The following is a 19,070-nucleotide window of genomic DNA, read 5'->3' as shown; positions in this document are numbered from 1 at the left end:
CAAAACAGAGAAAATGCTTGCAATTTAGTATTAATTACTCAGTATTAATTTCCTTGATATATAAGTAAGAATATCTTCCTCTTTAAACAAGTCAGTCAGCTCTTGGAAGGAAAAAGGATTACCAGAATGAAAAAAAAAAATATTTATCTACAATTCAGATTTCAAATTTATAGTCAGCCTAAGTTCTCCTTTATCTCTGCACCTTCTTTGTGAGAGGTGAAATAAGTCAGGGGAACAGCATTTCAGGAAAAGCTCATTTAGTTGTTTATGCTTCATTTTGACAGGCCTTGTGAATCTTAATCAAACCCTGAATGAAACTACTGTGGAGATTTAGCTAGCTCAGCTTTTTGGCTCTCTCACTCCAAGAGAAGGGTCTGATCCACAGAGAAAGCACAGAGAAGAAAGGAGGCAGGCAAGCTTAAAGATGTAAAATTTGGCTAATTGAGTTATGCTGTGCTCAGAGCTGAGCTAACATTACCAGTCAGTATCAGCGGAATCCTGACAGAAGCAGCCTGCTGATCAAATAGAAGTGTTAAACATACAGCCACATTTTTCAGGGTGCTAAACTCCCCACTTGTTTCATGGTTATCCAAGGAGCCATCAGTGCTCAATAGCTTTGAAGGCCAGCTCACAGCACGGTCTGTGAAGCTAGCAAGGAGAGAAAAAATATAAACCAAAAATCCCTAGAGAATGCTCATAAAGTTAAGTAGCATAATCTGCTTGAACAGGATGGGCCTATTAAAAAAAAAAGCCTGGAAGCCAGGAGGAGAAAGAACATGATGTGAAGAGGTTAGAAAAGAGGGTCAGTAAGTGTAATTCTTGCTGAACTGATGTATTGCAGAAGTGCAACACTTTCATAACAAACATGGACCAGTTCTAGATTACCTTTTTGATTTGTGAACTTGGATTGTATTAGCTTTAGTTAAAATGCTGGAACTCTCCTGGAACCTATGGATGTAGCTGGAAGCTCAAGAGGAATTATGTCAGAACCTGTTATTCTGTGTGCAGTACCCTTGTCTCTGTCCTCCTAAACCTTTCAAACTTCTCCTCCTAAGCCATACATAGATATTGCAGGTCAGTTTCAAAAACGCAGAAACGGTTTCAAACTATCCAAATCCAGACTGTTTGTTGTGGAATGAATCAGAGCTCTCAAAGGACTGTCAGAAATTCAGACACCTTGAAACATTTATAAAAAGAAATCAGCACAACTGAGATAATAAACCATTTTTTATATCAAGCAGAGGGAAGAAAAATCCAAGCATGTTATACAAAATGTATAAACACATCAATGAGACTGAAATACGAATTCTGGTCTCTTCACAAGTTTCATTTCAGTGAAAAAGAACAAGATGATATATGGAAATTAAGAAGTTTCAAGAAGAAAATGAATCACCATATGTCTTACTGGAATGCTGATACATCGTTCTGTCATTTAACTACTGAAGAAAACTTACCTGAAGGTGCCTAGGCTTAGCATAACTGGATTATTTTTGTAAAAGCAGAGCAACCAGAGCATTGAGGTATCACATTTTAGCTACATCCACACATTTGGGACTCCAGCTGCTACCTGATGCAAGTGACAAGCTAATAAGAAAAAAAGGGTTTGAACCTTACAAGGGGAAGTGAAATGCATGGACCACTATGAAACCAAGGAAAAGAAACTTCATTTACAATGAAGGGGAGACCATTGGAGATCATCACACTTTCTTTTGTAAAATCTGTGCAATAGCACTGAAAGAAGCTAGCATCATCTCCATATGACACTGCCTAGAACTAAACCAACTGGCATGGAAGGAAATGCATTAGCAGTAAATGTGTGAATGGTCAACTTTCCAACAAAATGAACTCTGAAAAATACAAATTTTAAATCATGCTTTTAGAAAAATTGTAACAATATGAAGGCATTCCCCCCCCAGTCATAAATATTACAAGTCTCTTGTCTCTCATGTCTTCCATTTAAGAAACTGTGAGCTGTAACATGAATTATACTTCAATTCCATACAGTGTTAAAGGATTACTAATGATACTTCCCCTAGTATTAGAAGCTAAACATAAATAGATGTTTTTGTAGCACAAAAATCCTTTTCTGTGTATCTGCTGTATGCAGACAGACTTGAAACCAGAAAGTCAAAGCAGAGAACATAACTGTCAACAAACTGTCAAAAAAATGGGGAAATACTAATGTATTAAATCTGTCTTTACTTTTGTGAATATGAAATAAGCCTTGACCAAAATAAGTTCATTTTTCTTTGTAGCTCCAACCTAATAATTTATTTCTGTCTTTCTACAGAGCTGAAGTACAAAAAGTGTCTGAGACTGAGCATTAACATGCTGCTGTCAGAGATTGCCCACACTTCTAAGAGACTCAATACCAAACTGTCAGTTCAGCCTGTCTGGACAGATTTGCAGGTGCTGTCCAAGTAGATGCACCATCAGAAAACTTACTTTAGATAAGATTGAACCTAGGTTGGATCTTGCTATTAGCTACAATCTTACTAGGAACTGGCAAATCACTTAAGGAGGATGCATTTCTCAGATGAATGGGCTTGATGTACAAACATTTATCCAGCACCACTCTAATTGGCCTGGAGGCGCTCTCATGGGAACTTTTATTCTTATCTAAACCTGGAAAACATGACAGTCTATCATATGAGGTAGTCCTGCCCTTGCTTTTTCCAAACAGGATATTCAATTATACCAAATCAAATAACACAGAGACCCATTCTCAGCTGCCTTAATGGGGTTAAGAGTCATTAGCTGTCCTGACTATTGTACCTGGGGTCAAAGAATGGCTACAGACATTTAGTCCTTTGAGTCCTTCTTTGCACCCAGTGAGTTTATAATTAGGTACCAAATAGTTCTAGAGAATCTGACAGTGCAGTCATCACCACAAATGCCAAAACTTCAGGAAACTGCATACCTGGCTTTGCTCTCCCACAACATCAGTCTCTGTGTTTATACTGATATTGGACCCAAAACAAAGGTACTAAACTTCTTTCACATTCCAGCTCTGCACTACCTGCTTCTCCCATCTCCTTTGAGGAGATCCTAAGGCTTGACCAACTTACTCTAGCAGTGCTCTCTCCAACTTAGCAAAGCACATGCACTTTATGTCACATCAAAGTCCTATCAACATCAGAGTTGAGCACAGACAAATGTGCTTAAGGTAATTAAAACAAACAAACAGAAAAACCTAAAAGGTCAGATCATAGTTTAAATTCTTTTTGAACTGAAGGAAACTACATGGGGAAAAGAGAAAAGTAGCTAATGGTCCACCAGGAATTCTTTATACCTTTGGGAAACTTTTGCTTCTGCCATTGTTACCATATTCAGGTAATTTATTTTCTTCCTGGTAGACACTTTAACACCACAGTTTGTCTCTTGTGGTTACCAAATGAGCTGTCTCTCTTGCTGAAGTACTGTGCCTTTGTAGTGTAAATGTACATTGTGTGATTTACTCCTACACTGTGTTTCAGAAGAATCCAGGAATCTGTGAACTGTTATGCTGACAGTGGGAAACTGTTGTATCCTTCCAGAATCAATGGATTTCACTGCTGCAAAGGTGATCATTTCAGGCTTGCCTTCACAGCAGACTTCAATCTAAGGATTCATTGGTTACTTTTCAGTCTAAAATCCAGAGGGTTTACAGACAATTTCCTCAACCCTTGGTTGCAAAGCAGCACGTAGCAAAGCACAGAGGACCTGAACCCACAAAGTGAGGGTGAGTTGAGGAGATGTGGGGGCCCATGAGGCCTCAGGTATGGATCATCAGAGCCACGACAGCCTATTAATGCCATCAGGGCTCTGAAAAGTGCATCTGCAAAGTGGTCAGATTAGTCCATTAATAAAAGTTTAAGCCTATAAGAAACATAGAGGAAATCTGCTTTGCTGTTACACGAGAGAAAAATTAGCCAGTTTTAAGGAGATTATATATATGACAATAATTTCATTTTGTGCTAACTCTGGCCATTCATATTTTCTGGTATATGTTATAAGAACTGTATTCAGAGAAAACTGCACTGTTCAATGTTTGAATTTACTGATGCAGCATTTCAGTGGCATTTATAGTATTCAAACAGAATTTCTTGAGATTTCATAAAGGAATTTTCAATTATGTCCTTCATTGATGTGAAACAAGCTCTTGGTTTCATGACATTTTGGTAACCTCCAAGGAAACCTGAGCTCATTACTGGTATCTACTGTTTATAGCCAGTGCTTGCAAAATAGTCTAATAAAAAACAATAGCAACAGTACATGCAATGATCATCATAGAATGTGTTTGCCAAAACTTCCTATTCTATCAGTCAGACTTACCCCTTTCATGGAACGCTTCTTGGTCTCCTTCAGCAAGTTTTCAAGTTCTTTTTGGACAACTTCCCTTTATCAGCACTGAGTATTCATAGATAAGTTTAATTTTAAAGTACTGGAAGAAAGTGAAGTTTCATCTACTCTAAATCTTCACACTCGAACTGTTACACAAGAAAGAAAAGGCAAATGTGTAAGCTCTTCAATGTGACTACTGCCTAGAACCTGCCTTTTATTTTCAAGTGTCAACGTAACTCCTAAATAATGCTAGGGAAGGATTAATGAAAACCTCTGCTTTATTTTAAATTCTTACCAAAATGTATCAAAATTTCTAATTTCAGCTTTTCCTCATGTTGCAGAAGCTCATTATGAAGCAAGAAAACGTATTACAGAAAAAGGGAGCTATATTTTCCCACTTTGAAATAGCTGAGTGCATTTTTCAGCTAACTCTAGAGCAGAAAACATCTGACATTTGTCTGTTCTTACTGTCTTAGAGCTGTCTGTTCTGCTTGAGCAACACGACAGTCTAAACCAGATAAATAAAACTGGAATCTTTAGTGCAACCCAAGAAACTGCAAAATTTAATAAGCTGCTAAAGGACTGTTACCCAATGTGTTTCATACTGGAAAATCTGATCCTATCTATCACAGTACGTGAAAACAGATGTGCACATTACCTCTCCAAGCAGAACCTCTGAATTTGTGTAACTGACATTCTCCTACCACCAGAGGAGTATGCTGTGATGTGCAGAGATATTTGAGGCAGTCCATGTACAGAGAGATTCTGTTGAAGATTTCCATGATACAGAATTTACTCAGACTTTTGTCATGGCCTTTTACTCTTCACAGTTGATAGCATTTTAGAAAACTTCAGTACGAAATTGAATCATGTATTTCTCTACTTTTGGTTTAACACATTGAGTACTTAATAAGCTCATTGCCGTCAAGCCTTTGTTACTCATGATGTATCCTGGATGTCTGAACATACAAGTTTCATCTCGGTAACTAGAGAAATTTCAGACCTTGATGAAATTATATTCTTTGCAGTTAGACTAACTTTAATAGCTAAAAGACAACTGGTGATACAGCTGAATGCATCATAAACCAAATAGCTCCCTTTTACAGTTAACCAAACAGCTTCTTCCTCCCCCTGCAGTAACTGAAGAACAAATTATCAATAATAGGCAGAAGGCCATTAGCATAATCCATAAAGCCAGAAGACATTACAGTACTTTGTATCTATCAACACTGATTAGCAGCATAACGTTTAATTTGCCTCTATGAAAAGAACAGTGAGAAACAGGGTAGGGATATGACAAAGGAAATGGTTTAATAATACACTGGATGTTTTTCAAAGTGAAATAATTTCCAGCTCACAGGCTCTTCAGCAAAGGGTGCTTTAGCAAGGATTGGCTCAGAATGAGCACATTGATCAAGCAAGGAAAATTACAACTTTTCATAGGCGTAAATTTAGCTAAAGCATTAGAATTTGAGCAGAAATAATCTTGTATGAGCTGAACCAATTTTAGCTTGTTAATATAAAAACAAATGGATTAAGGGATAGAGGCATTTTGTGACTGCAGGAAGAAAAGGTTGCTATTAAGGCACTGTTAGCGTTGAAAAACTTTCCTTGGATTATGTCCAACGGGCCATTGACAAATCCTCTTTTGCTGATATTCATTAAATACAATATACGCCTATACCTAAGCATATAAAATATAGACTCAAAGTCTAAAGACAATAAATCATCACAAGTCAAGTCTCAAATATTTATTAAATAATATAAGGGGAAAAATAAAAACCAAAACCAACAGCGATTGCCTCAGCAATCTCCTGTTTCCCAGGCTTTTTATGTGGCAACAGACTGTAATACAGGTAACTTGCTTTTCGGGTGAAAAACTTGAATTCAGTGATTATGTAAACATTGAGGGATGCATGTTAGAATGGACAATGTTTTCAAAGTATGTTGTATGTTAGATGGAGAGGTCTGAGCCTTTTATCACAAAGCCTAATAGAGCTTCATGTAAACGACGTGCATAAATTATAGAAAGAGCACAGTGATCATCACTAATATGTATTGAAATACACACACTATAAGGTGAAACTTGCATCTCCAAATTCAGCAGAGGGGTTCTTTGAATCAGAGAATACAGAAGCCACTCATTTTCTCATGTCACCTGTATTATATATCTTCATGTATCACCATTCCATTATAATCTCTTCCACTCTCAAGTTATCTCAATGAGGAAACATGCAGCAGCATGGTTACTGATGGAAGAGGGGAAATTGAAACACAGATTCTGAGAGAGTTTGGACATGTGGGGTAGGAACAGAGATGTGGCATTGAAATAAAAAGGCCAAGCTCTTGAAGTACAATGCAGTTGCATTAGTCTGTTGCTATGAGCTATATTGAAGACACAGCTACAGAAAAACATGCAGAATTACCAGTGGCTGTAGATCTAAAGTATTTTTTTCCTCCTCTGTCTGAACAAGACAGTTATTAGCTCAGCAGAGAAAGGGAATGCATGAGAGAACTGGGGCAGAACCATCACTCAGAAATGTGGACAGAATAAGAGACAGGAGTTCCTAGAGCTGCCAGTAATATGGACAAGTGTCTGAAAAAGAAAAACAGAGAGATATTTTTCATTCTTTTCATCTAAAACACAGACAGCACCTGGTATAGATGCTATATCATGGGAGAACAAGAAAGTTTCCATGTGAGAAAAATCACTTCAAGAATCCATTTTCTCACTGAACATGCAATTGAACAAGATAAGTATCTGTGCAGAAAAGCAAAGATGCAGTCACAAGGCACAGGCACAGCAGGGGACTAGCCTAAGTCAGATGGAAAGGAAAGTGAGATATGTTTGTCAGGAACAGGCTCTGTACCTGCAGCCTGACTGAACAGTATCATTTTATCTGGCAAAGCATGCACTACCTGTTACTGGAGAAAACAGCACAGGGCCACAAGTTACAGCAGAGGGTACAACCTACTCCAACAAAAACTTTGGGAAGGGAAATACCACTGAATGAGTTTGAAGATTAAACAGGATTTCATAATCCTACCTCTTCTGTGCAACTAAATAATTCCAGTGTCTTAGGTGGGAAATACAGGAGAACTTCCTTTTTTTCCCTACATGAAAAAAGAGAAATCTCCCTGTCATAATGCTGCTCAGCTTCACAAAGCTATTTCATTGTGTGCCCATTTCAGCTAAGGCTCAGATAAGCCTAAATTAGAGCGTCATGAATTTACAAAAGATGCTTCTCAATTCCATTTTCTATCTGTCTGCTTCTACAGGCCTCATAGTGGAAAAGAAAAGGAAACATTGCCTAGACATTAAGGGAAGGTTTCTCCCAAATCTCAGGCTGTTTCTGTTAAAATGTCCTGTGAACAGAATCCCCTGTTCCCTACATATTCTGGACAGAATATTTCTGGATGGACACAATACAAACTCAGCTTTTGGTATAAAGATAATGGCCTTCATCTGGTAGCTGGACCTAGAGGGATAGTAGGGAACTTGAGCATCTCCCCTATGAAGAGAGACTGAGAGCCCTGGGGCTGTTTAGTCTGGAGAAGAGAAGGCTGAGAGGGGATCTGATCAATGTCTATAAATATCTGAGGGGTGGGTGTCAGGAGGAGGGGGCCAGGCTCTTTTCAGTGCTTCAGAGTGATAAGACAAGGAACAATGGATTCAAACTTAAACAGAGAAGATTTCACCTCCGCATGAGGAGAATCTTCTTTATGGTGAGGGTGACAGAGCACTGGAACAGGCTGCCCAGGGGGGTTGTGGAGTCTCCTTCTCTGGAGACTTTCAAAACCCACCTGGATGCATTCCTGCACAGATTACCCTAAGTGATCCTGCTCTGGCAAGGGGGTTGGACCTGATGATCTCTTGAGGTCCCTTCCAACCTCTGATATACTGTGATACTTCTTTCTAATTAATTTCTTTAACATTGGGCTGTTTGAGTATACAATTAGATGCATTTTATGGACTTATCTATGTTTGACCATGTTTCCCTTTCCCAGGTCATCTTTTCACTTTGTATGCTGATAATTCTGGGTCTCTCAACTCCAGTTCAACAGCTTCCCTCTTTTTTATAGACCAAGTATATGAAATATTATAGAGTAGTGCTGTCTTAAACATCAATCTTTTACATGGTTCTGTTGTTTGACATAACCACAGCTTGCAATTTTATTTTGCATATTAATATGCTGTATATTTTCCAATTAGTCACAGCAAATTAACTGTCCTTGTCTTATCATAGGCAAGGACAGTTCAGTTGGCCTTGCTGCAGCATTTAATCTTGTGAATTTTTAGTTAAGAACAAAGGCATTAAAATTAATTCTTGAGTTAAGGTCTTTTTAAGAGGATTTCTTCATGCACCAAAGTCTATTTGAATGGAAAGATGCTTACCTATGTGGTGTTTAAAAAAATTCTACCTCCTTCGAAAGATGAAGAAATTCAGTGAATTTTATTTCAGAGAAAACACAAGTAAATAGGAACATAAAGTTAATCTACAAAACCTACTTATTCTCAATATCCCTGAACATTTTGTTGGCTTTTGTGATGTTGCATTGATTTTACAGAACAGTCAGTCATGGCTCAGCCCTATGTAGGTGTGGTGAAGGTCTCTTTTCCTAGATGCATTGCCTTACTTTTGTCCATAGTGAATTTGACTGTTCTCTTTTCTTGCCCATTAGGTTCTGTAAGTTCCATCTGGAATTCCATACCATTAGGATGGCATCATGAAAAGGGCTTAAATGTTACCTTCTCTAGTTCCTCAATGAAAATCAGTTGTTGCTGGTCCCAGACTAGCCCTGCACCTATCATTTGCAGCAAGTGGGGCTGGCACGGTTTTGTTGCTTTTAGCTACCAAAGAGTGAAGAATGGAAATGACTTTCAGCCCTTTAGAAGGTCACTAAGACCTACAGATGATCAAGAAGTGATAAGAACTATGATGAACTTTTTGTCCTCTTAACTATTATCTAGCCTGATATTTTTACTACAGGGTTATTTCTTAGTCAAATTATGAATTAATGTGAAACTCTATATGTCATATGAATCAGATCTCTTTTTTTCATAAATCTGAGTGAAATTAATTCAAATATTTCTCTTACTTTAAATGTGCAATTAGCAGAGACATTTTTCAGTTGCTCCAGTGACAATTTCAATCTTCACACTTGACATAAAAGTTGACATGTTTTTAGACAATAGAATTGACTGGAACATTTTAAGTATTTAAGTGTGGTAATTGCAGATCTGCTGCATTAAATCCAATACAGGAATGGCAAATGTTGCACTTAAATAATTTGAGGCAAATAATGTCTTATATGTCTTCTGATTATGTCAGCTTCAAATTAGCAAATGAGCAAAACACCTTCTTAAATCTTATACTTGCATACACAGCTACGCTCAGCTTTAAGCTTTCTATATGTGATAAGCAAAGTCTCTGTGTCCTAGAATATCCTTTGCTGTTGACATCTCAGGAAGGTGGTTTTCTCTGGTACATTGCTTTTGTTTCAACAGTGACAAAACAGTTGAAATAACTCTAAAGAGCTGAAAAGCAACCTTAGCATATTTGTATCCTCTCCAGCACACAGAGTTTATGTGCAACTCATAGCAGATGAGGCAACCTGGAGATGGGTAAGACTTTGAAATCACAGCAAAAGCTACTTGATCTAGCAGCTTTTTCATAGTTACCTTTTGAAGTCACAGCTGCACTTTCAGGGGACCAGGAGGAACGTCTTGACAATGACCATAATGCAAATGTCCAAATTCTTCTACCGTACATTCAAAATTATTATTGAACTGCAGAAGAAAGGAAAGAAGCAGTGCTTAGCAGCACTTTTACAAACTTATTAATCCGGTCTCAATTTACTGCTATTTGCTGTCTTTCCAAAAATCACAGTACTGTAACAGCTAAAATGTCCTTTTGGGAGATGTGCTGATATTTCTGCATATCTCCATACCAAGAAATATGTTTTATATGAGCTATTTTTAAGTAATAAATCTGTCAATATTATTGCACTGCAAGTGCCTAGGTTATATTAGCAGTCAGTTCCAGGAACTGATGAGAGGTTTCAGCTCTGATAAAGCACATGAACAAATGCTCTTCCATCTCTCTTAACCCAGCAACACATTTCTTTTGTAGGGTGTAAAAAAATGAAAGAAGGAAATTAAACCCTTTTCTTTGAGTAAAGATAAAAGATGATATTTTTAACAAGACAAGTTGAAAAAGAGATGGTTTGCTCTTGATCTAGAGATAAATCAGATACTGAAATAATAAATTGGGCAAAGGATTCAATTAAGTTGAAAGGCCTCTCAGTGTACCTTCATATACTTTATCTGTCAAGGAACAACTTTCTAGTGCATGTTCAGTTATATTTTTTTTTAAATGATGTTGTTTCCTTTTTCACATTTGAATCTTAACTGGCCAGCAAAAAAAAAAAAATCCCTACATGGAATAGGAAGCTCTGGGAGAGGAAACTATAAAGTTGTTTACTGAAAAGTTATGCTGGACTGCAGTTAATTAGATAAAAATCAGATTAAAACCTGGAGACAATAAAATGAAGAGTTTAATATCATTTAGAACACAAATTTTGAAAGGAATGTTTGCAGCTTTATATGTAACCTGTTCTGAAATAAATACATGATTGCACTCTGATGTATCCTATTGTGATAGTTGGCTATAAGGGAGGATTTTGCAAAAACATGAGAAAAAAAATCATAAATTGAATAAAATTGAATAGCATTTTGTCTGAGTTTAACTTAAATAAGGACTTCCTCATGTAATTTGCTTTAGCATATTGACCAGCAAAATTTACACTTCAGAGGAAACAAAGTGTTAACATTTAACATAGTATTACATTGCTCACTAAAACGTACAGTTCCAGTCCAAAAAAAAAGACATTTCAGTGAAAGTTTATTTTATAAAACCACTCTTGAGGAGTCCCAGTTCTGAATGATTAGTAAAGGGTTTCAGGTCAGAAGTTACAAGAAATAAACTACCTCTTCAAACGTTGCCTAATATCAAGCAAATAATTATTTTCAAAACAGGCTGTCACTAATATGTAGTCAAAAAAACCTGGCCAGTTATTCAGGTAAGTGTAACTAGCAAGGACATTAAAAACTTTTCCACCTGGCTTCCAAAATAGAGTTGATTAGGCACCAACTAGGTAGAATTTCCATCAGTACGATGTGAATGTTTGCCCTGTACTAATGATGAGAACCTGCAGGTATTATTATTCTCAGAGGACACATTTAATGACATGAGACAGAGAAATGACACAGAGAAAGTACTGCACTCTCCATAGAGCCTGGGCTCATTTACAGATATTTGCCAGTGAGGCAGTTCTGTTATTTTGACATCTTTATTAATGTTTGCTATAGCAATGATCAGTCTTGAGATTCCACAGATTCCCTGAGCTGCAAATAACAGCTAGAGCCTACATAACTGCATTATAGATGGTCATCTCTCTGCACATTTAAACAACCAGAACAGCAGGAGAGCAACATCCCAAAGAGGTGCATTCTGTTGCAAGAATCCAGACAGCTGATGTCTCTCCCATAAAGCTTAGCAAGTCACAAGAAAAAAAAAAAATCCCAATTGCATTTCAGCAGCTTTTATGCTACTTTCACTGGCCCTTAGCCAAAGCTTGTTGGAGTCAGTGGGAATCTTTCCATTTGCTTTAGTAGCCTTTGGCTTAGGTCCATATTTGCTTTCAGATTCGTTCGTATGTTTCAGATATATCTGGCATTGATTTTCAAGGGCACAGCGATAGCCTGTTCACTGAATGCAATTTGATATAATGTACTTTACCTTGATCATCATTATAGAATTCTTTCTCTGCTTAGTATATTGCTTACATTTGTGCTAATCAAACAGTAAATTAATTTGTATTACCCAGGTAACAAATGAATTGCCTAAGAAAGTAATAGCTAAATTCTTCTTGCATTCTTTTACTGCAACACTTCAATTAGAAAATTTTTTTTGCACACACAGGCATGAGCTGAAAAAACAGAGCTTTTCTAGAACTATAACAGCAATTTTCACATTCAGAGATTACATTTAATGGCTGCAAAGGCCATTGATAATATTTGATTTCCTCTGCAATGTTTAGGGAATGCCCTGTCTCCACAGTATAGACTGCAATCTAAATTATTTTCTGCCTTAATTTCATTAAATCTGCTGTTCTAATTGTATCATTTTAGCCATAAAATTCACCCATTATTTTGTTTAGTGCTATTACCACATGCAAACAACTCTTCCAATATCTGACTTGGTAAAACTGACAGTATTGGATGGAACAACATAAGAAGCTGAGAAATTAGAGCCTTCTGCACTTTCTTCTCTCATTTAATCTAGTCCAGCACAACACTCTTCTAGTGCCACTTGGAGACAATACAGTAGTGCTGTGCACTAACTGAGGAGAAGGCTGTGTCACTAGAGATAGTTATATGAGGTAGATAGGGATTGTGCCATCTGTCATATATTCTAATGATCAAGAAATTAGTATACTAAAACATGTGACAGATTAATAAGTAAAATCCAAGTTACATTAATGAAAAGACAGGGGGAGACCAAAGACGAGAGGAACTAATTAGCGCTATGCTTCAGGCCCTATGTAGGCAGGGCAGTCAGGCAGTAAAGTGGGTAGGCTGATCCAGGGTGCCTTACACATATGTGCCAGAAGTACTGGAGTCACTAGGGAAGGTGCAGATGGCTATGTGAGCTCACTTGGACTGCACCACAGCCCTCCAGCTGAGCAGGCTCATTCTGGTTCATTTGGAAAAAGAAGGACTCCTCAAAACAAGCTGTGAGGAGCTGGAAACCTTTAGCTGGGGAAGGTTGATGAGCTGGAGAGGACACTGAGGACGGCTACTATGAATCAAAAGATAAGCAACAATGAAATGAAAAAAAGAACTCCAAACCCAGAATGGTCAAGGCTTTATTCAAAAGCATTTCCCATTTTAAATATCAGCTCTAGCCCTTACACCTGCCATAGGTGGAATGAGATGGGGATATTTTAGCTCAAATCAGTTCATCAGCCCTTTTTTAGAGAGAATATCCCCTACTATATCATGTATGTCAAAATATATTCAAAATTTAAGTATATATAAGACCCAGCTGTTGTGTCAAGATAGATAAAGGCTGGAGAAAAAAAAATCAGAGATAAAATTACTTGTCCATAGTAACCTAGCAGCAGAGCTGACACAGAAAGTCCTGATTTCTAACTCCAACCCTAGCGCCCCTTCACTAGACTAAATATAGTAGCAACACCCATTATTTCAGGTAGCTCAGGGTACTGCTTGGCTTATTAGCCAAAAATGGTAAACACACATTAGAAATGACAGATATGTTTATTTATCAGTTCTTCAATTATTATACAAAGCATAAAAAACAGGCCAGAAAAAGCCTGGTAGCTGCCAAATTGCAGTGCATCTCATTGCATGTGGGAGCAATGTTGGCAAGCTTCCATGTTAAGCACCTTAACTTCAGAAGAAACTCTATGATACAAAAAGCATGTGCCAGCAGGTAGAACAAAATCTGTCAGACACCACTGCCTCTCTATAATCTGTACATAACCTAATTACAACTTCTCAGAATACCATTGTTAAACCATGAGCAAGTCAGTAAACCTTTGCACTTGTTTCTTAAATCATTGCATTTTGTCATATGTTAGTATGTCACCATCTATAAGCTAATCCAATCAATCATTATCAGGTATTGATTTTTGTGACTCCAACATAATCTGCTACATCTGAAGGCAGTGATAGGACTAGGGGAGATGAAGCAAAACTAGAAGTGGGTAGATTCAGACTGCACATTAGGAAGACGTTCTTCACCATGAGGGTGGTGAGACACTGAAACAGGTTGCCCAGGGAGGTGGTAGAAGCCCCATCCCTAGACATTTTTAAGGCCAGGCTGGATGGGTCTCTGAGCAATCTGATCTAGTATGAGGTGTTCCTGCCCATGGCATGGGGCTTTGGAACTGGATGATCCTTGGGGTCCTTTCTAATCCTGACAATTCTATGATTCTATGATTTTCCCCTTTGAGAGCACATATGATGGCACCAATTTGAATTCAAGCCCAGGGAATACATACTGCAGAACAAAGCATACATTTGGAAAAAAGGTTTTGAATCTTGTCCAAATGACACAAATAACCTTTAGTGTTATGAGCATAAACTTTCTAAGCAACAACTTTTTCTGTGGTTTGCAGAAACCATTGGGGGTGGGGTGAACATATTAAAATGAAATGACACATTCAGAAGGTACCACCTTCCACCTGTTCACATTGCACTGAAGAATTTGTTTGGGGGAAAAAAAAATCTACTTGTCTTTCTGTGGTAGATACATCTAGTTCTCAGCTTGTTATTGACAGGATACTGAAAGATCAGTTTGATGAAGTTAAACGCTGAGAAAAGTAGTTAGAAACGCACACAGAGTGCAGGTAATCTGAGAATTGAAGCCTGACAATTGTCAAACACTTCACAACCCATGGAGGGGATTCAAAAGGCAGCATTTTTTAACTGAAAGCTCTGCAATTCCATGTTTTATGCCAATTTGTACTGAGTTGCACATCTAAGATAAGACATTCACAGGATCACAGAAAATTCAGGGTTGGAAGGGACCCTCCCTAAGGATCATCCAGTTCCAACCCCCCTGCCATGGGCAGGGACACCTCACACTAGATCAGGCTGCCCCATCCAGCCTGGCCTTAAAAACTTCCAGGGATGGGGTGTCCACCACCTCCCTGGGCAACCTGTTCCAGTGTCTTTCTACCTTTACTTTCTACATTTCAGATATTTAATTTTCTCCAAAATGAATGCATTTGCTATGAGCAAAACAAACATTTCTGTAAGAAATGTTAAGTCTTTGGGAAGAGATCACAAAATATATAATCTTGCATGTCAGAATTCTGTGCTATTCCCAGCACTTTCTGATCAAAACCCAGCAACACAAAACTCAGAGTTGGAGACTGTTTAGTCATCAGCCTTAAGGTTCTAAAGAGCATAATCCATTATATTACTGAAAAAGATCCCTGAGTATTTTCATAAAGCTCACACTTTATGATATCATTATGGTAAAACAGAGACTGGCAAAACTCTTCAATTTCTTCTGTTAATAATGATTTTGAAGCTCTCTAGAAAAAAAAAGTCCTATTTCATCATCCATGTAACAACTCCTATCAAATGCCTGTTCCTGGTAAGCCACATGACATTGTATAATAGCAAAGTTAAGTACTGTGACTGATCTTCATCAAGTAGTGCCTGGAACTGGCAGCAGTTCAGCACTCAGATCACTGTTCAATTTACAGTTTTGGCAACTATTTCCAGGACATTCTCCAAATTCTTGCTACTGTCTTTGAGACAAAGTGCCTCTTAGCAAAGAGTCAGTGAACCTGGACACTGGACTCCTCTCTCTGAACAAAAACAAATCACAAAGCACTTTCAGTGCACCACTAATGGTCACTGAAAAACAGCTTCTTCAAAGTAATGTTTTTACAAACTTCATTGACTGCACTAAAGATGTCACTCCCTTGCATGATCCCTTTTGACAAACAGCACAGTGAGCCACTGCTGTCAGTTAGCAGCCACTTTAATGCTCAGTATAGAATATAGCAACTTTTTGGAAACTTGTAGTCAGATACTTGCTGACACCTTCACAAATATGTGGGATACTGTCCTTGACATTAAATCATCTTAGGCTTTTTTTGCTATGCTTTACAATTTTCTTGCTGTCAAGGATATCTTCAAACAAGTTGCTAAAAGTATTCAGCAATAACCTTGTTAAACTCACCATCCAAAAGAGAGTTACTTAGTTTTATAGAGCGGTATAGGAACGAGGATTCTTTTATCTCTCTTGGTTTCAGTCTATGAACAGATTATAGCCCAAAGAAAGAGAACAAACTGCACAACTGCTTTTAGAAGGTTTCCTTTTGAGTATCAACCATCAAGCTAATCAAGTATCAATCTCATTTTTCAAATGGGTGAATTCAAATGACAAATTACAATTCTTCAAATGACAAATTTATGGCCACAAGTGCTGCTCTGAAGTATCAAATTGCAAGCCCAGCCCATTCTTTCACCTGATATAAACATCCCCCCATTTTTCTCCCCAGTGTGCTGGCACAGTCAAGATATGAAGGTGTTTAAAACAACCTGGAATCAGATTAAATTTTATATATATATATATATATACACATACACACACACACACAATATATATGTATGTATATTTCTGCTTTCAGAGCTGATGGGTGTTATGGTGACAAGTTTTCCACTTATCAAGACTGTTGATTATTGTGTATCCAAGACAGTATCTCTGACACCAGTTTCAAGAAACAGGGAAGTAAACTTTAGTTGCAAGTGCAAGTCTTTGCTGGTATGCAGTATCAGATATGCAGATCATTGTAAGTAACATACTGAGGAGCAAACATCAAACCTTTTTGTACAGTGTTAAGTGAAAGTTTTGTAAGGAATACTTACAAGCAGAAAGAATTAATATCTTTATCTGAGATTTAAAGACATGGAACAAAAAAAACACAGCACAAAACCCCACAAGTTCTACCCTTTTTGCTATTTTGGGGAACGTTTCCTTTAATCTTTGTGTAGTGATTAGCATCTTCACCAAACACATTTCTGCTCCACTGTGTCAAGAGAATGGCATCCAAGCCTGATAAGGCAGTTTCTGCTCAAAGCAGTCTAATAAGACAGTCTCTTCTCAAGGGGATAAATGAACTCATTGGACTAGCAGCTCAGATCTGCTACTTCTGATTCAAAGCCAGATATTTACTTCTCTTCTAGCCTGCCAATGCAATTTCAGAGCCTTGGCTTCTTGACACACTTTGGATGTCACTTCTCTAACCATACCTCTAGCTGTAACTCAAAGGAAATCATGACAGAGACATCTGATATTTGGACCCTTTCTCCCTGTGTAAACCAGGGTAAAATCCCAGTCTGTAAAAAAGGGCCATAGGATTGTCAGTACAATAATCACAAAGGATGAAGCCTTAACGAGCACTGGGCATTTGCTTTTTGTCCCATGGAAAACCTGGGATGGGAACATAAGGGCAAACTGGCTGCTTGCAGAGAAGTTATGTATTTTGTGATTTTTTTTTCTTTTATAATTAGCTGGAGAAAGTAACAGTGATCCATTTACTCTTTAGTTTTGATGTATTTTACACTTTGCTGCAATCTACAACACACAGGCTGTCCACTCCCTTATAAGCACAGCTCACCTCCATTAGTATCCAAAATCAAAGAGCTATTGCCCTGACTTTAGCTTAGAGTTAGACTCTCTGCATACCTATCCCTGGAATAAAGTATAAAGAAACTACCTACAAGGCCTTAAGCTTCCTTTGTAGCTCTGGGCTTAGGCACTGCACAGTGGTGTCAAATGGTTGAATGGATTCCATTATCTTCTGCATTCAGAGAATTTTTATGCAGGCAGTCAGCTCTAGAGATTATTCCTCTAGCTTGTAATTACTGGTCATATATCTATTTATACATATAGCACTGGGAAATTGCTCCTATCTGGATTGCTAAATAATAATTTGAAACATCATTCTCCTAAATAATCTCATAAATAAATCTCATAAATAAATGCCTTCCATAAGATTTAAGTCCAAGAAGAGGTGAACTAAAAACCCCTTGGTCCAAATTTGAATTAGATTCTCTTGAAAGTAATTATTTATTTTAAAACATTTCTTTTTCTAGACATATCTCTTGAGAAACCAGAAGAGGATTGAGGAAAGTATGATGAAGGACAGAGATACACATGATGAGACAAGAAAATCTATGCCTAAATTAGTAAGAAAGTAAACCTTGGTAAGGGCCATCTTAAAGTCATAAAATTCTGGTGATTATGGGGCTCTGTACAATAAGAAGAGAAAGAAATTGTAAATGGCAGATTTGAAGTGAAAGTAGAATTGCTACAGCAAATTGAAAATGCAAATAAAACTCTAATTTCACAAGCACAGGATACAGAAATATAACCTTTAAAAGAGTAAGATATGGCATTTGCAATGACTTATTAAAAAAAGAATAGATGCAGTCACCTTTCCTTAACCGATTGTTGGGAAAGTAAAATTGCAAGTAGATTGATAAGCATTTGAGCAGTGGCTCGAGGTTAGGTTACACAGAGCTGCTGTGCATTTGCTTCATTTATAGTAGCAGGCAAGCAGGAAAATCTTCCCACTTCTCTGGGTCTCTTGCATACTCTGATGGGCTTCTCACCTTCTTTGAAGCTGCTGTAAGTGGGTATGTGTTGAGTGATGCTGCCTATTGGTCTTAATGGTTTTCTTGGCAATTCTAGGTTTCACAAAGCATAAAATGGCAGGGATCAGAAGGGACCTCTGGAGATCATCTATTCCAACCTGCCTGCTAAAGCAGGTTCATCTAGATCAGGCTATGCAGGAACATGTCCAGGCAGCTCTTGAAAGTTTCCAGAGAAAAAGACTCCACAACCTCTCTGGGCAGCCTCCTCCAGTGCTCCAGCACCCTCACAAGAAAGAAGCTTTCCCTTATGATTAGGTGGAGGTCCTTGTGTTCTAGTTGTGCTCATTGCCCCTAATCCTGCCCCAGTCATCCTCAACTAAGGAAGAGTCTGCCTTTCTCCAACATGACATAAGTATCTCTAAGTTACATATTAAGTTTGAGGGGCAAGATTGTACCATAGAGACAGAAGCCAAACTGAAGTTTCTGTACCTATTAAATGTGTGCCTCACTGAAAAAAAAAAAATAATATTTGGAATACAAA

The sequence above is a fragment of the Indicator indicator genome, chromosome 17 (assembly GCF_027791375.1).
Source record: "Indicator indicator isolate 239-I01 chromosome 17, UM_Iind_1.1, whole genome shotgun sequence".
NCBI classification, from domain to species: domain Eukaryota; kingdom Metazoa; phylum Chordata; class Aves; order Piciformes; family Indicatoridae; genus Indicator; species Indicator indicator.
The sequence above is the reverse complement of the archived record's forward strand: the minus strand, read 5'-3'. Positions refer to the sequence as shown.